The following is a 24,289-nucleotide window of genomic DNA, read 5'->3' as shown; positions in this document are numbered from 1 at the left end:
TACACATTGGTTCCTAGGGTTTAGGTGTGCAGGAGGAGAAAAAGGTGCAAACTTGAGGGGGTACGGCTGCTGCAGAAAAGCAAATGCAAAGGACGGCTAGCAAAGTGCAAGTACGAAAAGCAGAGAGCAGTTGCAAAGAGGGAGAAAAATCAGCGGCTTTCTTTGGCTTCCTGCAAATAGGCTTTTGTGCTTTCGAGAGAGATAATTGTGTGAGGGTTTAGATCGAGTGATTGTAAACCCTAGTTGTATTATCTCCTCTCTAATAGTAGATCTCCCCCTCCTTGCCCCGTGGACGTAGGTAGTTTACCGAACCACGTAAAAATTGGTTTGTTTGTGTTTGTGGCCATTGTAATAGTTTATTAGGGTCCCTCGACAAGTCAGTCCTAGAACTGATGAGAGGAAGAGCCGATATCTCACTTTGTTGAGATATTCGCTTCAGATTCTTGTTTCCTTGGTGAGACGGGAATTCTTATTGCGATCTTTCTCTTATTGTGCACCAGAAACTCTGCCGAAATTTCCGCTGCGCACAACAAAAGACTGCCAAACCCTCTCTCTCTCTCTCTCTTTCTCTCTACACTTCTTCTTCTTCTCCTTCTTCTTTTTCCTCTAACAATAGAAGGATATATATATATATAGAGAAACCAAAATATTATCTCTAGCCTAACTTCCTAATTAGAATAAGATTCAAACTATCAATCATGATGGAACCCAAACTCCTAATCATGATAGTTCCTTAACCTTATCTAATTCTCATGAAGTTATACAAAGAATTAAAAAACTCTATCCTAACTTGGAGTTTGAGTAGATACCCAACAAAAATGATATGTGGACTAATGAGAATAAAAGAGAATACGGTAACATTTGATCCAATCCTCTCCAAAATCTCCCTCAAATTCTCTTAGGGTGTGTTTGGAAACTTAGATTTGGGTCTGGATTTAAAATCCAGGGTATTTCAAATCCAAATCTCTAGTTTGGATTTTGATTTAAACCAAGATTTTGAATCAATTGATTTAACAAAGAAGAATTTGAGAGCCCAAAACCCCTGATTTCAAATTCCAACCCACCCTGTGTCATTTATCAAATCCCGACCCGATCCTCTGTCTCTCAAAAATCGCGATCCTCTCTCTCTCAAAAATCTCTCTCTCTCTCTCCCTCCCCCCCCCGCCGCCTCCCCCCCCCCCCCCCTATATAGTGTTAATGTTGGATTCATGTTATATAACTTGCTTATTTTCTTTTTCCAGGTTTGGGAACTGAAACTCTGTCTTGCATTTGGGTGAGTTCTCTTTTGCTTCTCCCCAAATGTGTTTCTTTTCCCTTTTTTTTTCTTTTTGGACTAATTTTGCATAATTTTGATGGTTCTAATTCTGTGAAATTTTTTTTTGGTTTGGAGGTCGGTGTCACCTGGTAATTGATTTGTTGAACATGTAACAAAACCTGGTCCTTTAGTGTGGTCTTATGTTATTGAGTATTCATTTTGATAAAGTATTTGTTCAAATTTGATTCATATGGTCATTTAAGAGAAATCAGCATACTTTGATATTCGTCTACTAAATGCGAACTATGATCATTCACATATTTGATTTTTGTGATTATCGAATACTCATTTGATGCGCATATGACTATTTCATATTCATGTGAACGACAATATTCATTACATATCACCTTCTAATCTATATTGCTTTCTGATAGATTTGATTCATAAATTTATGTCACTGGAGCCTTTTTGTTTGAATGTCTTATTTAGCAGTGGGTCTGAACAATGAAATAAGTCGGTGTGGAGAAAGACTAGGGCCAGGATCTTCATCTTGTTACTATCTAATGTCATGTACTAAAGATGTAAATGAAGGAGGAAGATGCTGAGGAATTCATACAGCTAGGGCTCGCCATATTACAAGTGTTTGATTTGGTTACTGGCTTCTTTTCCTCAAACTCTTGAACATTTTTTGGTGTTCTGAATGTTTATAGCCCTGTCACACGTGTCAGCCACAATATCGGATATGAGATCTACCTTAATATCAAGAGCCTGTTTTATTTACGAGGGTATATCAACGATATATGTAAAAAAACAACGTAAAGGGTGACATATCAGCCGACAAGAGGATGGCATAATTCCATAGTTTGAGTTTCTTTCATGTGTGGCATTATTGGATATACAAATACCAGCATTCACATACAAAAAAGAAGCACCATCGATAGCACAAGCTTGGTCAAATGTGAATGACTGCACATAATCAAAAGTCATGATATGTTGAATTTGTGGCATGATCACCACAATAGAAGCATAACTGCTCTCTATCGTTCTCCCCTTTGAAGTTACTGTGATTGGGTGTAACTGTGAAGATATCTCATCTGGCAGAAAATATAAATGTATTTTACTTAAAATACTAGAAGTGTCTTATTTATATCTTTTGCCTCTGCTTGAATGGTACTAAATTGAATCGGCTTCTAATATTTCAGGCCCTCGACACATTTAACACCGCCATAGTGTCTCCAATATACTATGTTATGTTCACCACATTAACCATCCTTGCGAGTGTCATAATGTTCAAGGTATCATTCTTCTCAATCTATTAAATTATTTTGAAGCACAAACATGTCAAACAATTAGATAACATGTTATGTTCTGTTTGAGCGCAGTTAAAAATGATAAAAAATGTGCAAAACACGTATAATGTCTTTTTCAAATAACCGAGTAACTAGTGAAATTTTTTTTAACTTGCTATATATATCAGGATTGGGATGACCAAGATGTTGGAAGCATAATCTCTGAAATCTGTGGCTTCATTGTTGTGATTCAGAGACTAAGGACACAAGTGAATTATAACTTGACTCTGGGGATTTTATGATGGGATTAGTTACAATATTAGAAAGAATTTCCAGCTTATATACCTTTGCAATCTATTATCTTCAACTTTTATTCAGGATTTATGTAGATAAATACTTTCTTGTGGATGCTGGGTATACAAATGGGCCGGGGATTTTATGATGCATGATGATATCAAACTACACGGTTGGATGTTTATGGTTAAACAATTGTTGAAAGTTATGCTAGTACCAGAGTATGAACACATTACTTTTTCTGCACTATTGTACTGTCTAAGATTTTAGTAACATTGATTACCGATAATGTGTACGTCTTTCATTTTTCAGTTAAGTGATATTAATTTTCTGTTAACTTTCTATAGGAGGAAGAGTAAAGAGTGAAAGAAGTGGGGCAAAAACTTTCGGAGTGTTCAAAGAACAAGGTGAAATTTAAGCTAATTGTTACTCAATCGTGTAGATTCAAGTTTGGGATATTTATAGCTAATCCTATACGTCTTGAATTCTTTATTGAATTGCATTTGTTCAATTATTGTTATTTTCCATGTTTGATATTAGGTATACTTGTCATTCAGGAATACTAGTGCTTTTTGTGGTTGTGGTTGTGGTATGTATTAGGTATACTTGTCATTTGTTCAGATATAGCTGTACTAGTGCTTTTTGTGGTTGTGGTTGTGGTATGTATTAGGTATACTTGTCATTTGTTCAGATATAGCTGTCACTGCATCTAAATTTGTCATTTGTTCAGATATAGCTGTCACTGCATCTAAATTTTCTTCTCCCCTTGACTCATAACCACCCCCCACATTGATGAATAGGCTTCATGTAGCATTAAAAATTATTTATTTTGTTATTCATTTTATGACCAATTCACAAATCATGATCTTATTTGGATTTGTTTTTGTTTTTGTTTTTTTTTTTAACTTCTTTTCAAATACACATGCACAGGGTGTTATGGAAGACCCAGAAATGTTTAAAGCACAGTTTACCCCCCCTCAAATTCAGAGTATCCCTTTTGCTTATCTATGTTCTCTTTGTTTTGGAACTATCTTTATAAGATTTGCACTCTGAATTAGAGATTGCTGCAAGTTAAGAAAGGATCGAGGTGGAAGGAATGCTGAATATGAGTATCCTCATGCTAATTATATCCAGCATTGAAATACATAAGCTTCTTCAGTTGCTCCTGCATTACTATCTTATATCTGGCCTATTATTTTCTTCAATTGTGTGTAGATAAATTGGATAGTTCTTCAATCCATTTTTGCTATTTCCATTTTATGACCATTTCACAAATCATGATCTTATTTGGATTTGTATCTAAACCAGTTACAAACATCCAGAAACATTTATAGCACAGTTCTTCCCCTCAATTTCAGAAGATTTTTATATTATCTACATTCGCCTATTTTTTTAGAACCATCCTGGTGTAAATGAATAATTTGAAAAGGCGGGACAGAAGTTTTCTTTATTTATTTATTTATTTATTTTACCAGATGAGATCGAAAATAAGCCTGAATCTTGACAGCCACAGCCTCCTCCACCGCCCTGCTCGTTCGCCGGCCGCCATTGCTCACAGCTGTCAGCCGAACAACCGCGGCAGCAGCCTTTGCTAATTCACGAAAAAAAGAACAACCTTAACTAGGTTTTGATCTCGAGAGGTTAGTGGGTGGTTGATACAGTGCTTGGGTGCCATTTTGCATCCAGGAGTCTCATATTCATTGTGTGTTATACTCGCACATGGTAAAATGTTGTATAACTAGTGTAGCTTACGGGCTAATGTAGAGTAGGTTGTTCTTTTAGCTCTGTATTCTTTTTTTCTTTCAGCTCTGTATTCTTTTTTCTTTCAATTTGTTGGAAAGAACAGACATTCTCATTTTTGTTCTCCACTTTGGGTCATTTCTTGTCTGATTTTTTTTATTTTACATGTTCTGTATTTCATAGACTATGGTCTTTGTTTCGACCGTTACTTGTAAAAATCAAGGATCTGAATAGTTTTGACTGTTTAATTCAAGTATCTGAACGTATGTCTGAATGTGTTGAGTTCTGAGATCCGAAGTACATGCTTCCTTTTTTGTTTTCTTAATCTTTTTCTTTTTTATATTACCTGTGTTTTTCTCTAGGTGCTAATTCTGGACTGGAAGTAATTATTTGTGCTCTTCCTTTGGTTCATGTATGATGCTAGACAAGTTATGGTGAGCAATGAATTTGAAAACTTAGCAAATGTAGCTATCATCGTCAAAATTACCTAGATTTGTATTTTTTTGTTACTATTTTACACATCTCCATTGCATTTGATGTAAACAAGATGGGTTAAGAGAATAAATTTTTATCAATTTTAAATTCAAATTCATGTATAATAAAGTACCCAAACATTAGATTTTGAAATCAAAGATTTCAAATCTTTTCATTTAATAAAGATATCCAAACAAAAGATTTCTTAAATCATGGATTTTAAATCCTAAATTTAAAATCCCTTGATTTTAAATCAACTTCTCAAATCCAAATCAAAGTTCCCAAACGCACCCTTAATGTGAAATTGAGATTACAGCAATCAGGAGCCTGTGCTTTCTTAAATTCATTGACAAAAGAGAAGAGTCGATACCAGAGCGATCGTCCAAGGATGCACATACAATAGCAAGCTCCTCTCAATCTTTGGCTCATTATCGATGTCAGTCCCTTAACCCTAGTTCGACATTAATTAGATTGTGTGGTCTTTTTTTGACGATTGACTTGAAATAAAAGTTTCTAGGGTTAATTAGGCTAAACTTCATGATTCCTACATTAAAAACATCTAATTTTCTAATTTTGGAGTAATTTCGGCTTATTAAATTTTACATTGCAATCAAATTATGCTATTTTGGTAATATTTGATTTCCAATCATCTGTACACATAGCTAAGCGTGTTCATATGTTAAAAAATCTATTTATGAAGCTTTTGTGATTAAGCATGGGGAATTGACTGGTTAAAATTTTGTGCTTTTACGATTAAGCTTGGGAGTTGACTAGTTAAATTCTTGTTCAAGGTATAACTTGAAGCTTTGGATATTATATTTAAATTTCATCTTTTTTACTGAATCTATATGGTTTGAAGATTTAATTATGATGTTAAAAACTAATTTTTCAGTTCGGATGTTATTACATACATGGTTGTCCTTCTCTTCACCAACAACATAGCTTGATGACTCACTTGAAGCTCTAGATGAGAAGAGCTTCATTTTCTTTCACCTATAAAAGATAAAGAGGAAGAAGAAGCTGGAGGCCATGAAAAGAAGAAGATGATGATGACAATAATTTAATTGGGGGGTAGGTAGGTAATATAGTAAATACTGCAATAAATGAGAGTAAGAAGCATTCAAGTTGGTCATATATCCAGCACGTGGGAATATTCCAGAGAATATTCTCACGGTTGGTTAACAGAAGGTACCAACTTGCAAAATTTTGCTAACTTAGGGTATTTTTTTACTATGTTTTGTAACTTAGGATATATAACTGTTATAAGAGCGAAACAATAGGGTATATAAGTGTCATTTAGCCTTGTTTTTTCATGTTAGGGGCTGTTTGGTTCGCTATTATAAGGGGTGGAAAACTCAGAAAACCCCTCCACGTCAGATTTTTAGCCCTCCACGTCAGTTTTTTTGTTTCCGTCCATTTCTTTGTGCCACTTTGGTTCGCTCGGATGGAAGAGGGAAAACTCTGCTGAAATCGCCGCCAGCTCAGATTTTTTTCCCTCTTCGGATGGAAGAGGGAAAACTCTGCTGAAATCGCCGCCAGCTCAGATTTTTTTCCCTCTCCGATTTCCTTCCACAACCGAGTGAAATTGATGAAAACTCTGTCACGTCAGATTTTTTCCTTCTTTGCTTTGTTTACAAAAGTTTTCCTTTTTTTCTATGCGAACCAAACACAAGAAAAATAAATACATTGGTTTCTCATCATTTTTTATGTGCGAACCAAAGCAAAACAATCTATTTCTTGGAAAAGTTTGGAAAACTCAAAACTTTTTTATGTGCGAACCAAAGCAAAACAATCTATTTCTTGGAAAAGTTTGGAAAACTCAAAACTTATATTTTTTTACATGGAATCGCATTTCCCTATATCAAGGAAACGAACCAAACAGCCCCTTAAAGAAGATTGAAACAAATAAGGTAAGACATGGAAAGCTGGTTGTTGGGCGCACAAACAAATAAGGTAAGACATTGTAAGCGTGTTATCTGTTATACTTCCTCTCACAAATTCATTTTGTATTTTGAAGTAATCTCTTATAATTCCTCTCCTAGAATTCACTGTGGTTTTTGAAGTGATGGAGTTGTTATGAAAAAAGCTTATGACGGTAATAAAGGTCACGAGATGGGAATTTACTGTGAAGGATGGAGGCAGGGGTAATTTTAAGTGATGTTAACTAAATTGTCATATTTTAATTATTAGATAATATAAGTTGGGCACCTCCTCTTCAATCACAATTAGAACCGACGTGTCTATACTTTTAGAGGATACTTGAATCTTTGAAAGAGTACAAAATATATTGTGCAATTAGTGGTGTATTAATTTAAAGGCCTTTTTTTTGGGAAACCACCTTAAAATAGAGTCATTATATAGAAATCATCTTTTATTTTTAATTGGAAAAATTATTAGATTGTTATATTTTTATTGGCCCCGTGTACCAACTAAGTATATTTTTTTATTCCCGTGACGATATGGTATATTTTGTGCAAAATGGTGATAAGTATTCATATTTTTTAGCTGGAGCAAAATTCCGGTAAGTTCAGTCACATGACCACTCATGTGTGTCCTATGTGGTTAGTAACTTGGTAACTAGTTGAGATCATTTGTATGAGATGGCAAGGTTTTTTTAATTGTTTTATTTACAAATTAGGTCTCAAAAGAGTTACGGTTTAATTCGAGAGTAGTCTTCTTCCTCCTATGATTAAATTGGGTTAGGGCATCCTTAATCTGCGTTTTAGAAATATATTGATCTTCAGTTTCAATTCTCCTTACCTAATTTACTGCTGAAAGAAGAAGAATACTCCCAAATTGAACCCTAACTCTTTGAGCACACGTGATTGAAGTAGCTGAAATTTTGGCTCTGGCCAAAAAATAGGGGTGCTTGTCAGCGTTTTACACAAAATATATCATGTCATTCGAGTAAGAAAATAAATCAGTTGGTATGTGGGGTCAAATAAAACATACCAATCTGGTAATTTTTCCATTTTTAATTTATGAGTAAACAACTTTTAAAGTGGGTTTTTGTTCTAATCAACCACAATAAAAAATAAACTTTAAAAATGCATGTTTATAGTATGTATTTTGTATCATAAGTAGACTTAAACATTAACAAAGTGAGTCGTGTGTCAAAATTGTGAAATTTTAAGGGTTTTTATGATTTTCTAAAAATTTTGACTAGTTGATGGTTAATTGAATAAAATTCAATTTAAAAATGGTTTATATATAAATCAAAAATGATAGATTGTTTTTTTTAAATAATACTTCTATTTGTAAGGTGGTTTCTAAGGAAAAAAACCCCTAATAATTTAAATGAAGCAAAAAAAAAACAAGAAAAGGAAGATAAAACAATGTGAACGCGGGTTTCACTCTTGAGCAAGCTCTTTTCCTACATGCTCCTTTTTCACAAAAAAAAAAGGCATAAAGCATGTGACTTACCCAGCCCTCTTACAATTCAAATTCAAATCCTTTCTCCTTTTAAAACATCACATAATAAAAGATTATGGAGCTCACCCACCTATAGAAGACATTATAAATGTCCGCCACTTGTCAAGTACAGCAAAATGAGATTGCAGTATACTATTTTGACTTATGCCACAATGACAATAAGTCTCTTATTTTTCTCAAAATAAATGTTAAAATATCATTGATACTGGAGCAGAAATAAAAACATGTCAAGTTAGAATGTCAATCTGATTATTTAGCCTGCAAATATGTGTAATAAACATCAAAACATAACTATAATCAATCCACATCAGTGCCGTCATTAATACTATGTTAGTACAATCATAATATTACATCACACAATCTCCAAATTTAAATTATATATTAGGTTAATGGTAACCAGACTCATTATAGTATCACACCATTGCAAAAAGATCTCATAAAGCTCTATTTATTATGAATCAATACCATGTAGTTTCTTTGATCAAAAAAAAAAAAATACCATGTAGTTCTACCTGTTACAAATGGACCCCAGATTGAATTATTTTAACTCTTAAAATCATTAAAATTATTTGAGGAGTAGGTAGGGGTGTCTAAACGGGTCGGCCCGACCCGACCCGACCCGAAAAACCGGGGCTCGGGCCGGAGAGGGCAGGGCCTCGGGTCGGGCCGGTTTTTTTGTTTTTCAATTTTTTTTCTCTTTAAATTTTTTATAATACATAAAAAATTACACAAAATTTTAATAAAAACAATAATATTATTAATCACTTGAAATTACATAAATTACAAATACAAAAAATTATAAAAATTAAAATAATAAAAATAACTTCTTTATTAATAATCAGTAAATCCTTTATAATTATAAATTTATTTTCGAATTCGTCACATCATAACAGATGAGTACATCCCAACTAGGTTGACACATACTTACCTATATCACTATCATTTGTAACTATTTTTAAAATAATTTATTATAAATTTTTAGCTAAGAAATAAAAAATTAAAATTTGATGAATATTATTTACTCTTTATATCTATCTGTTACTCCCAACTCTTCAAATTTATCTTCAATATTAGCCATCCGATCGATTCATTGCGTTCTTTTCTCGTACCTCCACCAATCTTGTGAGCACATCACTGCATGTACAGTATACGAATCTAACGATGTCCTGTAATCGTCGATCAAACGTCTGGCTGTGCTGAAGGCGGATTCCGAATTGCTACCATGGAAACCTACATTATTAGTAAATCACGAACCATGATGAAAAGTATAGGATATGAAACTGTTCCATATACTTTCCACAGTTACAAAATATCTAAACTATTATTTTGACATTTAACTAAAGATGCAGTTAAATATTGATCAATTTCAGAAATCTCCAATGACGATCCAAGTCCAGATCCACCAGTTAGCTCAATTACCATTACATACCTATCAAAACTTATACTTTTGCCCCGACTTGAGCTCGAAGAAGCCGAAGCTGTAGACTGATATGTAGCTATACCATATTTAGCTGCGTACTCATCATATAATCTTTGAAAATAATTTCTAATAATATTATGATGAGTAGTAGCAGTAATGGTTTAACCATCATCAGTGTCTATAATCTGTCCATCATACAAGGAATTTAACAAACTTCTAAGGCCAATATCCTTCAAACACGAATCAATAAGAACCCCCAAACCAAAAATTAGAGGAATAAGCCTAAAATATTTATTAAATTTACTTTCCATTTGAAAAATTATATTTCCAAAATAATCATCCATACGATATTTTTTTTTTGAATATTTAAAATTTGTAAAGCAGCTAAAATAATGGTTGGATAATAACAGCCAGATAATAACATTGTAGCATCATAAAAAACTTGTAACATCTCTTTTAAATTACTTATAACTGTCCATTCATCTTCAGTTATTCCATACATGCTACCAGAGCTAGAACTAGAAGTATAAAAATTAATAAAATCATTTATAACTTCTTTATATTCTAATCCTACACTTAACATTACATATGTGGAATTCCACCTATGGTCAACATCTTTTAGAATTAGTCTGGGTTTTATATTTTTTCTTTTACAAAATTATTTCCATCTTCTAATTCTTTGTTCAGAAGCATTATGAGCATAAGTTACTAACCAAATCTTTTCTATCATAGGTTTAATTTCACTAAATGCACTTTGAATAATTAAATTTAAAATATGACAGATACATCTAATATGAAAAAGATCACCATTACATGACAATGACGGAGATTTTTTGATAAAATCAATAGCTATATTATTATTACTTGCATTATCTAGTGAAAGAAAAAATATTCTTTCTGAAATTTCTAATTTTAAAAGTTCTTCAATTATTAAATTTATAATATTAATATCAGTATGTGACTCTTCAAATGCAATAAAGAAAATAATTCTTTTAAACATTTGCCAATTTTCATCAATCCAGTGTACTGTGAGACATAAATAACTAGTTTGTGCTTTAGGTGTCCAAATATCAGAAGTTAAAGAAAATTTACAGTTTAAATTTTAAAAATAAGAAATTATTTTTTATTGTTCTCCTGATAATGTTTTAAAATATCATGTTGACAAGTTTGATGAGAAATTTTTTAAATGCGGGGTAAGAACAATCTGTAAATAAATATTTAAATTCATCATCTTCTACTAATTTAAAAGGAAGATGTTTAAGAATGATAAATCTGATGACACATTTCCTGACTCGGGCTGCATCATAATTCCAACTACTGAGATTACCAAAAGATGAGAGTTGGGAGAGCATAGATTGTCGGATATCACCTTGAGAGGATTGACCTTTGTTGTGTTTATCTAAATGACGTTTGAGGCGGTTAGTGCCGCTCTTATGATGAGCTTGGAAAATATGGCCGCAAAACGCACACTTAGCCTTCTGGGTGAGAAGCCTATCGTGTTTATCCCGGGTGACGTTTATCTTTTCGAAAGAATTTCACACATCAGATCTCAGCCTTTTAGGAGCTCTTCGTGTAGAATCGTCGCCATCGGATTCGGGGATCAACATCGGTAGGAGTAGGAGGAGTAGCTGTAGGAGGAGGACTCATTTTTGGAGTTGGGTTTTGCTCTTCGTAATCAGATCCGGAAGCCATTTGATTGAAGAATTAGAGAGCTAAAATAATTATTAGAGAGTATAAGAGTGTATAAGAGAGTATTAGAGAGAAGTAGATGAGTTCTGGATGAGGAAAACAAATGACCAGAATACCCTCATTTTTTATTATTTTTTGACCATTTTGGGGGGTAAAACAGTCAAAACGGTCAAAATGACCATTATGACCGGCCTGGTCCGGCTACAACAGTCAAATTTTGAGCGTTGTGGCCGAAAACGGTCACTTATGTGATCGTTTTGCTCGGCCCAGCCCGACCTTGCTAACCTGGCCCGACCGTTTTTACGGCCGGGCCCGGGCCGGGCGCCGACAAGGCGGCCCATACCCAAGCCCGGCCCGACCGTTTTTACGGCCGGGCCCGGGCCGGGCGCCGACAAGGCGGCCCATACCCAAGCCCGGAACACGGTCTGGCCCGGGTTTTCAGGCCAAACCCGGGCTCGACCCTTGGGCACAAATGGACACCCCTAGGAGCAGGTGGACCTCTATTGTTCTAGATATCCGGTTGCTATTTCTTTATTCTTAAAAGAGTATGTAGGCATCGAAAATTGCCTATAGGTCTCCACGAACAGCTCAGCGCTAAGAAAAGACGATGAACGTCACTATCCGGTTCACAGAAGCTTGATTGATCTCGGTGAACGCTTGAAGTGAATCGACGAACTACGTGAAGTAACGGAATTTCAGAATAACAAAGACACGAACTGATCGGGAACCTCGTGTCGTTCACAAACGGCGAAGTACCCTTCGTGTCTCATTTATTCCACAGATGGTATAATCAGTGGAGCTTATAGAACTCCTCATTGGCTTTTCAACTCACTTTGAATCGCTCAAATCCGAGTTCGGATGAAGAAGTTACGGCGGAAACGGACAAATATACAAAACGGAACGTCTCAGCCTGAGTTGAGACACCCCGAGGTGTCTCGGCACAAACGAGACACCCCAAGGTGTCTCGGCCAAGGCTGAGACACCCTAGGGTGTCTCGACCAGGGCCGAGACACCCAGAGGTGTCTCCAGCCCCTAAAAATACCCGTTATGCGGTTTTAACCGCCCGGATCTGCCTATAAATACAGCCCCTGGAGCCTCTTTTTTTCAGATCTGGAATTCTCGAGCGTTGGCGAAGCCCTGCCGAATTAAGGAGTGAAGAGCCACGAATTTCAGAGAGGAGGAGGAGACTTCAATGGATTCTTCGTCATAAAGAAGAGGAGTTTGTCAGATCTGCAGCCCGGTTCGTCCCTTAAGATTACCCCATTGCGGTAATCATAAGAAGAGCAATTATCTTGCTGTTGCCGAGATAAGTGTTACGGTTTCTTGATTCCTTCGCGAATCAACGAAGCTCTGCCTAATTTTTCAGCAATCAGATCTGATCGACCGTGGTCCACGGATATTAACGTCCCCGTCACAGGCCAAGATCCCACGCAAGCAGAAGACCGATAAACGATCTCTGCGCTGTTTGAAGAGAATTGTATTTTTTTTTATTTCATTATGTAAAGGTCTTATAAAAAGACTAATTTTTGTTTTCGTTGTAAATGTCTGAAGTTTGTAATGAACACCGTAATGAATCAAACAATTTTCTCCGAAAACAAGCTGGCGACCACAGTAGGAGCTAACAGCTTCGCTGCCGAAGCTATCGTGTTGCAGCCGACGATCAAGATCCCGATGGCTGAAAAGGTCGAGTACGAATTCGACCAGCAGAAATTTGAAGAATACATCTCCTCCTCCTCCTCCAGATCTGCTCCTCCTCATACGCGCAGGAAGATCTCCTCCTCCCAGAAGATCCGCCGGTCTCCAGATCTGAAGACCCAAGAAGTCGATCTCCACATCGTCACTGCTACAGTTGCACCTTGCAATGATCCGCCGGCATCCAATGAGACCAGATCTGCAGATCTGAACTCCTTCGTGATCAAGGAGCCGACTGCTGAAGGCGTGCCAACTTTATCAAAGAGAGCACGTCAAAAGAAACGCTAACGCCTCGCGCGCCAATTTGCCAAGGCTTTGGATCAGGTGGACGGACTCCGTTACCAAGCGGATTGGGAGTTCAGAAAGCGTCAAGTGACTAAGCTATCGCCACAATGAGCATCGGGACCCTCCTCCCAACCTCTATTTAACAAATAGGTTCAGGTCAAACGAACCCTTTCTACCCTCGAGGAGCGCGTCCAAAAGCATCGTGCACTTATTGCGCACACCCAGATCCTTGTGCGAGAGGCACGAGAATTGCAACGGGAAGAGGTGATCAAGAAATCACCAAGATCTAAGCAGGTTTGGGTGCCGAAGGCTAAGTCAGCGCCCCTACCCGATAAAAGACATCAGTCGTGTCTCTCGGTCGATTCCAGATCCAAAGCTGGTTCCCAGCTTTCGTCAAGTTCAGATCTCGCTTCTTTTAATCCCACACCTCCGGTGAAGCTCCGCGACAATGTGGACATATCCAGAGGCAGGAAAGTGATAGCGGAATGCTTGGGTCTTTTGCACGAGGATCAAGGCAAAGCTCCAGTCAAAGAACGCTTGGGCATGATGAATGAACCCCGAGCAACTCATCGAGTTAGGGGTCACACTCGCCCTTCCAACAAATCAAAGCCTTCATATAATGGGAAAGCTCCTATAACTGACCACCTCGGACTGCGAGTTATTATCCAAGAGTCCGTTGAGGTCTCTCGCTCACGAAAGCGTGACTCAAAATGTGCGACTCTTGAGAGCACTGACAAGACGATGAATCCTCAGAAGGAAACATGTTCGTCAGACGACGATGTTATACCTGAGGAGTCGTGTCAGCATACGATACGTTGCTCCGGCAATCATACCGATGAGTTGTACTATCAGGCTGGGGGTACGAACAAATCTCGAAAGAAATGTACCCGAGAAATGGACTCTCATTGTCCGTGTACTAAAATTATCAGGGCAGTATTATCAGCATGTAGCTGCCCCAAGACCACTCCACAGAGGGTCTCGGTATTTGAAAGGATCTCCCCCAGAATGCCCAGGACCAAGCCAATGCGTTTCTGTAGAAAAAGTCCAACTGCGCAAGATGACGAACTTCCAGAAGTCGCAGTTAATATGGTTGATAAGGGGAAGTCAACGCGAAACTTCAATCCTCATCATCTTCCGGACATATCCCAACGTATAACTCGGTTACGGTCGGGAACCGTTAGACAAAGGGACTATCAGAGGATAAATCAAGGATTATCCTCGGATGATGAAGTATCAGATGCTAACTCTGCAGTCGCTTCTGACAAAACGGTATCCAGCCTAGGTCAATCCCACGAAGTGTTGATGATTAGCACAGAAGAGGTGACTAAAATGGTTGAGGATGCCTTGGCCAAACAAAAAGAGAACTTCAAGTTCGAAATGGAAATGACCATGATGCGAATGAGGGAAGTGTTGGCCTTCTTGTTTTGATGGTGATTTAGCAAACAATTTATATCTAATGTTGTTTGTCTAGTGTTTGTGTTTTTGTATTTATTCTAGGCAAACAACGTGTTGGAGGATGGATGGAATAAGAGCTTCAACGATCATATTCAAAGGAGGTTGGTGGAATATCGGTGAAGCCTTGCAATTCAAGTTCAAGATCCAAGTTCAGCTTCATCCGCACAGTGTACCAAGTTGAGCTTATTGAAGATCAAGATCGTAGCTTGGGTAATCTAGTTTAGGTTTTATATTATGTGTGTTAAGTACCTTAAGCTCAATATCATATACACACACGTATTTGGTTTCTATGTATATATATAGTTATATATATAGCAAAATAATGAGATTCCATAATTAGGAAATGCAAATTGGAAATTTCTTTTTTGTAACATGTTCAAAATCACATTTGCAAACATTTTCCAAAGTTTCATCAAGTTTGAAATTGATTTGTTACGTTTAATTGAATTTACAAAATCATGTTTTTCGTTCGTGCATGTTTTTACAAAACAGATGCGTTTTCACAAATGGGAAGTGATATTTAAGAAATTCTTTCTTTAAAATGTTTATTTATATGTTTATAAACTTTTCTCAAAATTTTACCATTTTTGTAGTTGATTTACTGTGCCCAATTGATTTTACAAAATCGTGTATGTTAGCAGATTTTTAGAAACTGTATATCTGTGTTCAAACATTTATTTATCTCAAATGAGAAATGATTTTTCAGAAATTCTTTTATAACATATTCTTCTACATGTGTAGAACCTTCCCTCAAAGTTTCATAATTTTTGGAGTTGATTTACTATTTTTAATTGATTTTACAAAACCCGATACGTAAATTTCCACAATGCAGAATTTAGGGGTATTTTGGTCTTTTCAGCCTATAACGGCTAGTTTTTGATATTTTCTTTTTTTGGGAGTTTGTGGCTGGTTTAAGAGGCTATAAAAAGCCCTCAACTTTCATTGTTTCTTATGGATGTTTTAAGAGAGTTTTAAAAAGAGTTTTACAAGTTTGTTGAAGGGTTTTTAAGTTTGTTTCAAGAGTTTGTTTGTGAAAAAAATTCCACAAGAGCTTGAGGAGATCATCTATTGAAGTTTGAGCTTCCAACTATTCTCCCTCCACCTCTTGATCTATTGAGAAGTTTTCTAAACTCTTATCTAGCTTTACATTTGCTTAGTTATTTGATTATCTTTCTTTAAAGCTAGTTTTTATATTGAGTTTAGATTTGATTATATTATCTCATTGTTACACACACCCACATTGAGCTTATGGTATTTTCATACATAGTATATTTGGGTTGGTGAGAGTTATAACAATTGAGTGTGAGCTTTCATTGTGTTCTCATCCATAGTAGAGAACAAACATTTATTATATTAAGCCTAATTGTGAGGATACACTTTGTAATACACTTATACACGGAGAGAAGTGTGCGGCGAGAGTCGGGGATCGTCCCAAGAGGAGGGGCGGACGGAAGGTCCGAACTCCGTGATCATATTGCTTGTTTGAGTTTGGCTTAGCACACTTATATTTGTTCATCTTTATAGCCTTTCTCTCATTGTTTATTTCATCCACTATATCATTTGTTTATGTTACCCTTGTGTTTGCATATCCTTGCATATATCATATAGTATACCTCTTTGCTAGGATATATCACTTTGCGTATATTGTATATTCTTGCACATAACTCTTTGTATATCTATCTTGTAAGAATATATTTGTTAATTAGTTTTAATTGACATAAAATCGGATTAGATTAGCATAAGACCCTAATCACACACCCCCCCTCTAGGGTCTAACAATTGGTATCAGAGCTTGGTGCTCTTTGATTTAAGGTCTAATCACCTTGAGTTAAAGATCCAAGTTATCTTTTTGTGCTAATCTTGTTTTGATTGTATTTGTATCTTGCTTGCATATATTTTTATAAATTATGAATATGAATGATGCATCTTGTTTAGGCTATGATTCTAGTATTGCTCCTAAATTCAATGCTTTCCCTTATGCTCAATGGTGTTTTAGATTCAAAATATTTGTTCAATCTAAAAATATCGATTTATGGGAAATCATTGATTGTGCTTATATTGTGCCCACGTTGGAGAAATCCAAGTGGAGCAAACATAATAAAAAGATGTTTATTATGAACAAGCTTATGTTAGAATTTTTATTAAATGCATTTGATTCATTTATGTCTAACAAGCTTGATTCTTTTGATAGCGCTTATACATTATGAAAATTCATAGAAGCGCATCAAGGAGAATTGGAGGCGATCCGACAAGCTTTGGAGGATCCCGCTTCAAGTTCATATGGAGCTTCATGCACACGTGCACTAGGCGATAGCCCTAGTGAGGTTTGCGAGTTCGAAACCATAAATGATTTACCTAATGATGAACTTGCTTGTGCTAGTAAAAAATTATTGCATGCCTATAACAAATTGCTTCTAATGTTGCTAGTTTAACTCATGAAAGAAATAATATCTTGTTAGAAGTAGAGAACATACAAAATGATACTGCTTCCTTTATAAATGACTATTTATGTTCTACTTCTAAAAATGCATATGTGCCTAAAAATGAAGATTTGAATCTTATGAAAAATAGTATTTCATCTTTAGATTCAACTTTGAAAATATGCTTTGATAATCATAAGAGGCTTATGGATATGTGTGCCAAGTCTAAGAAATCATCCACTCATCATGCACACATATATAGCAAAGTTTACAAGTGCTCTATTTGCGGCCGTAAAGGTCATCTAGCTAAATTTTGCTATGATGCACACAAACATAAAACTGTCAATGCTCCTTGTGCATCTCATGTAGCTTCTTTATCACATGTACACACACATGTACCCATTGTTCATCATAAGCATGCTCATGTGTATAGATGTGATCTTTGTGGATGTTTTGGCCATTTGGCAAAATTTTGCTATGATTTGAAAAAGAAATCTCCTTTGCCAAATGATTTTATTAAGCCACAAAAGTTTAAATGTGATGTTTGTGGTAGATATGGCCACTTAGGAAAGTTTTGTTTTGATAATATTTCACATTTGCAAAATAATCTTAAAAGATCATCTATGGTTGCAAATGTTTCCCGTGCACGAGCTAATGGTCCACAAAAACAAATGGATCTCTTTCATTGCACAAATTGCAATCAGAAGGGTCATTTGAATGAATATTATTTTGACCGGGTTAGTGCACCATATGTGTCCAAGAGGGTTCATAACCCTAGGGCTTTGAGCTTGAATGATAGGAGTCATGTCCATAAATCTTTTGGTACGAAGAATACTTGGGTACCAAAACAAATTTGATTTTTAAACCAAGAATTTTAATGTTTTTATCTTTCTTTTTCTTGGTTTTGAAAATTATGCTTTAAAATCTTTTGGTTATGAAAACAATTTTTCTTGTATCAAATCTTTTGTTTTCATGATTATTATTTTTGTTTTGATGAGAGGACTATGTTTATATAACCCTCCGGAGTTTATTGGGTGTTTATTCCTAAATCTTGTTTACCGGGTGCTAAAAATATTTATATAGGTTGATACTAGCTCAATAGCTAGATATAATTGCCTCTCTTGATTTTTGAAAATCAATGATGATTTGGTTACATTTTTTTGTATGATTTACTTGTGATTTATGATTTTATTTGATTGATTTGTTTTCATTTGAAAACATTTTGCATGATTCTCATGCTCTTTTTCTTTTGATTTCATAAATCTATTTTATACATGGTTTTTATATTAGTGTAATGAAACATTATCTTCATAATGACATATTTATATGTGTCTTCATTGTCTTTTTGTATGTGAGGAGTGTTTAGCATACTTTCCATCTATGCTTGCTCACATATGTATGCCTTAGCATTCATTGTATATATTCTATATGGTTTTTTGATAGGGGGAGCAATCCCTATACTTGTTTTATACTCACTCATGCTTATTTGTAGGGGGAGCTTTCGCTCTCTTAATTCATTTGTCCCCTTTTTGATGTTGTCAAAGGGGAAGAAATATTATAAGTATACAATTCCTTGTTTATATGCATGTGTATTATCTTGTATATGTTCATTTCCTTCATGCATATATTCCTTTTTGTAAATTGTTTGTCATCATCAAAAAGGGAGAGATTGTTGGCCTTCTTGTTTTGATGGTAATTTAGCAAACAATTTACATCTAATATTATTTATCTAGTGTTTGTATTTTTGTATTTATTCTAGGCAAATAACGTGTTGGAGGATGGATGGAATAAGAACTTCAACGATCATATTCAAAGGAGGTTGGTGGAATATCGGTGAAGCCTTGCAATTCAAGTTCAAGATCCAAGTTCAGCTTCATCCGCACAGTGTACCAAGTTGAGCTTATTGAAGATCAAGATCATAGCTTGGGTAATCTAGTTTAGGTTTTATATTATGTGTGTTAGTACCTTAAGCTTAATATCATATACACACACGTATTTGGATGCATGGTTTTGGGTTTTCATGTTTTGGACATACTTGCAAAATACATGAGTTTTCACAAATAAAAATTCAATTTGAGAAATTCTTTTTCTAACATGTTTGTTTTCATGTTTATAAACATTTCGCAAAGTTTCATCAAGTTTGAAATTGATTTGTTACGTTTAATTGAATTTACAAAATCATGTTTTTCGTTCGTGCATGTTTTTACAAAACAGATGCGTTTTCACAAATGGGAAGTGATATTTAAGAAATTCTTTCTTTAAAAAGTTTATCTATATGTTTATAAACTTTCCTCAAAATTTTACCATTTTTGGAGTTGATTTACTGTGCCCAATTGATTTTACAAAATCGTGTATGTTAGCAGATTTTTAGAAACTATATATCTGTGTTCAAACATTTATTTCTCTCAAATGAGAAATGATTTTTCCGAAATTCTTTCTCTAACATATTCTTCTACATGTTTATAACCTTCCCTCAAAGTTTCATAATTTTTGGAATTGATTTACTATTTTTAATTGATTTTACAAAACCAGATACGTAAATTTCCACAATGCAGAATTTAGGGGTATTTTGGTCTTTTCAGCCTATAACGGCTAGTAACGGCTAGTTTTTGATATTTTCGGTTTTTGGGAGTTTGTGGCTGGTTTAAGAGGCTATAAAAATCCCTCAACTTTTATTGTTTTTTATGGATGTTTTAAGAGAGTTTTAAAAAGAGTTTTACAAGTTTGTTGAAGGGTTTTTAAGTTTGTTTCAAGAGTTTGTTTGTGAAGAAAATTCCACAAGAGCTTGAGGAGATCATCTATTGAAGTTTGAGCTTCCAACTATTCTCCCTCCACCTCTTGATCTATTGAGAAGTTTTCTAAACTCTTATCTAGCTTTACATTTGCTTAGTTATTTGATTATCTTTCTTTAAAGCTAGTTTTTATATTGAGTTTAGATTTGATTATATTATCTCATTGTTACACACACCCACATTGAGCTTATGGTATTTTCATACATAGTATATTTAGGTTGGTGAGAGTTGTAATAATTGAGTGTGAGCTTTTATTGTGTTCTCATCCATAGTAGAGAACAAACATTTATTATATTAAGCCTAATTATGAGGATACACTTTGTAATACACTTGTACACCGAGAGAAGTGTGTGGTGAGAGTCGGGGATCGTCCCAATAGGAGTGGCGTCGGTTGACGACCCTAGGGAGATGTTGTAATCGAGCACTTGAGGGAGACACGGCTAGGTCCAACACTTGTGAGGGTGTAGAGTGTGATTGTATAGTGTTTGTTGTGTGAGAGTTTTCGGTAAGCTTGTAAACCGAGTGTGTAGAAGTTACGGCTTTCAAACCGGATTGTGATAGTGGATTTCTCCCCGGGAGTGGGGAGCGGAGACGTAGGACGGAAGGTCCGAACTCCGTGATCATATTGCTTGTTTGAGTTTGGCTTAGCACACTTATATTTGTTCATCTTTATAGCCTTCTCTCGTTGTTTATTTTATCCACTATATCATTTGTTTATGTTACCATGTGTTTGCATATCCTTCTTTGCTAGGATATATCACCTTGTGTATATTGTATATTCTTGCACATAACTCTTTGTATATCTATCTTGTAAGAATATATTTGTTAATTGGTTTTAATTGGCATAAAATCGGATTAGATTAGCATAAGACCCTAATCACCCCCCTCTAGGGTCTAACAGTTTAATTGGCATAAAATCGGATTAGATTAGCATAAGACCCTAATCACCCCCCTCTAGGGTCTAACAGGAAGAGCATGATCAACAAATTCGGGTTCTGTCCAATCAAGTCAGAGTTGAATCCAGCCGTCGCACCCAGAACGTCGCAATTGACAGTGATCCAGAAGTGGATGAAATCATCATGGCCGACGCACCTCCCAAAAATATTGGGTGTAGTTCAAATGCACCCCCTACAGATAACAACGCTGGGGGTGATTCCGCCAAAGATAATAACACTGGGGGTGGCCGTATTATTCTTCTCGAAAATTGTCCAAAACAAGATATAGATGAGGACGAAAAGATGAAGGATCTCGAGAGCAAAATTAACGCCCTGATGTCTGCTCGAGAGGTAAAGAAGACCGGCATTCTGTGTCCTTACCCAAAAGAGTGGGATTCGATCCCGTATCCGGCGAAGTTCAACCTGATCAACTTCACGCCGTTCGACGGGAAGGGCTCGCCCACTCAACATCTAATCTACTTTAAGTCCCACTTGGACACAATTTCTGGCAACGAGCCCTTGATGGTGCGGTCATTCGTTAGCACCCTTCGCAGGCCTGCCTTCGATTGGTACCGCCGTCTTAAGCCCGGAAGCATTAACAGCTGGGAGGACCTGGAGAGCATGTTCCTCGCTCATTTCTTTGATGATGACGCCAAAGTGTCGATCAGGACACTCTTCGATGAGAAACAAAAAGACGGAGAGTCGGTGGATACCTTCATCAAACGCTTTCGCAATCAGGCAATGAACTGCAAGGATCCCGTCACGGAGGAATTCGTCTTGCAAACCTGTCATAACAACTTGTCCATTAACATCTTGGACGTTATGGGAGTAGAGCCACTCAATACCTGGAGAGAGTTGAAGGTGCGCGGAGAACAGGCCGAACGCTTCCTCAGAAGGAGGAAGGTCGAAGGAAGGCAACTGATGGCTAACCCTCTGAATCCGAGTCTCGTTTCCCATGATGAAGGGAAGGCACCTACAATAGTTGTTGACGTTAATCAGACGTCGTAACAGCAACCCCAAAGACAGCAGAAGACTTCGGATCCGAGGCTCCAAAAAGAGTACTCATTCAAGGACGAAGACGTTCCAACCATCTTCGAGACCCTTCTTAAAAATAACAAGATCAAGCTGCCACCCATCACAAATCAGGAGGAAGCTGACAATACTACAGATCCGAAGTACTGTGCGTACCACAGGAGGATCCTTCATCCCACCAAGGCTTGCTTTACTTTAAAGAATAGCATCCAAACCTTGGTTGAAGCCGGCGTCATAACGCTAGGATAAGCCAAATAAGAACGGCAATACTCCGAAGAGTATACGAGTATAAACTGCTCCCTGATACTCCAATAGGTATATGAGTCTAAACTGTTTCCTACCGTTGATGGGAATTGATATCGAATTCACCAATTCTCATGAATTCTTTTGCTGAGATGAGATTCGACCAGTTTTGACAGATCAATCTTTCCTCACAGAATCCCCCACTGATCGAATCAATTAACGACGGGTCCACCAAAATTTCTATACGCCAATTCTTGGCAATTTTCAAAACTTGATGTGTTAAGTCCTGATCACTTAACATCAAAATCCTCCATCGAGTGGCTAGTACAAACCAGTATTTCTACTGCTACTTGTATTCTACTCCCTTTGCTTTCAGGTCAAACCTATAAAAGTTAGGGCCAAAGCCAGATTCCCCTCTCGATTCCTTCCATGAACGAGAGGTCCACTTTCAAAAATTGAGCAATCAAACCTATAAAAGTTAGGATTGTCTCCAACTTCACTTAGTCAAACCTGCAGATAGTTAGGACTAAGATTGAGTTATCCCTTTTGATAAACAAAAGACTTCTATCTTTTCCTTTTTTAGCCAAACCTATAAAAGTTAGGGTCGAAATCGGAATTTCCCCTCAATAAATGAGGAACTCTTTTCTTGGATCAAGCAACCAATCCTATAAAAGTTAGGGTTACTTAAATCTTTCCGATTCTCGGAGTGGAGATCCCACTCTTAGTTTCATCATTTCGGATTCTGGGGGTGGAGATCCCACCTTGAGTTTCCTTTCCAACTGGAGATAGAATATAAAATTCTTCCTCTTCAGTGTTGAGAGATAGAATATAAAATTCTTCCTCTCCCATTTCGGGTTCGTCTTTGCCCTGAGAAAAGACACAATTCTCAACTTCAAATCCGTACATTCTATGTACGGGGAACTTTATCTCGACTCCTAAATAGAGATAAGCCTACGTCTAACACACGTTGTCGGTTTAGTCTTTCACCGATTGAAGAAGACACCAGAATTCCAGTCTGGGGAATTTTATCCCGAATACTAAGAAAGGATAAGTCAATGCCTAATACGCGTTGCCGGATAGTCCTTAACCGTAAAAAGGACAAAAGCTCACATATTTAATATTATGGCAGGTTGTTATTAATAACGCCAAAATCCGTGCTTCACACGCACGGGGAAGTTTATCCCGAAGCCTAAGTAGGGATAAGTCAGCGCCTAACACGCGTTGCCGGTTAGTCCTTAACCGTAAAAAGGGCAAAAGCCCACATATTCAATATTGTAGCAGGTTGTTATTAATAACGCCAAAATCCGTGCTTCACACGCACATGGAATTTTATCCCGAATCCTAAGTAGGGATAAGCCAACGCCTAATACGCGTTGCCGGTTTAGTCTTTTACCGATTGAAGAAGACACCAGAATTCGAGTCTGGGGACTTTTATCCTGAATCCTAAGTAAGGGTAAGTCAGCGCCTAACACGCGTTGCCGGGTAGCCTATTCCCGTAACAATGGTGAAGTCTACGTATTCGAAGTCATAGCATTAAGTCTAAGGGAGTTCATTCCTTTAGCACAACGTCACATTCGGAACGGATTTCAACAATTCGCTTGCTAGTCCAACTCAAACGGTCGTCGGTAAAGGCATATCAAATCCGTTGGTGGCTGAGGATTTGCCAAAAATCTTAAGTCTACGTCTGATACACGTCGCTATTTAGTCTTTTCATAGAAGAAAGGCGAAGTCTTCGTATTCAATATTGTAGCACTAAAAGGGTTAACTCTTTTAGCTTAACGTTACATGCGGAATGGACTTAAAACAATCTGTATGCTAGCCCGACTCAAACGGTAGTCGGTA

General features: G+C 36.5%; 1 long non-coding RNA gene across 1 annotated transcript; it reads left to right on the top strand.

Annotated features, from left to right (window-relative positions):
* On the top strand, window positions 1,193-4,852 carry LOC109830505. The gene is made up of 4 exons (XR_002244321.1): window positions 1,193-1,273; window positions 2,458-2,550; window positions 3,186-3,245; window positions 4,314-4,852. It is a non-coding gene; the product is annotated as an uncharacterized LOC109830505 (long non-coding RNA).

This window comes from Asparagus officinalis, chromosome 2 (assembly GCF_001876935.1).
Source record: "Asparagus officinalis chromosome 2, Aspof.V1, whole genome shotgun sequence".
Classification (NCBI taxonomy): domain Eukaryota; kingdom Viridiplantae; phylum Streptophyta; class Magnoliopsida; order Asparagales; family Asparagaceae; genus Asparagus; species Asparagus officinalis.
The sequence above is the reverse complement of the archived record's forward strand: the minus strand, read 5'-3'. Positions and strand labels throughout refer to the sequence as shown.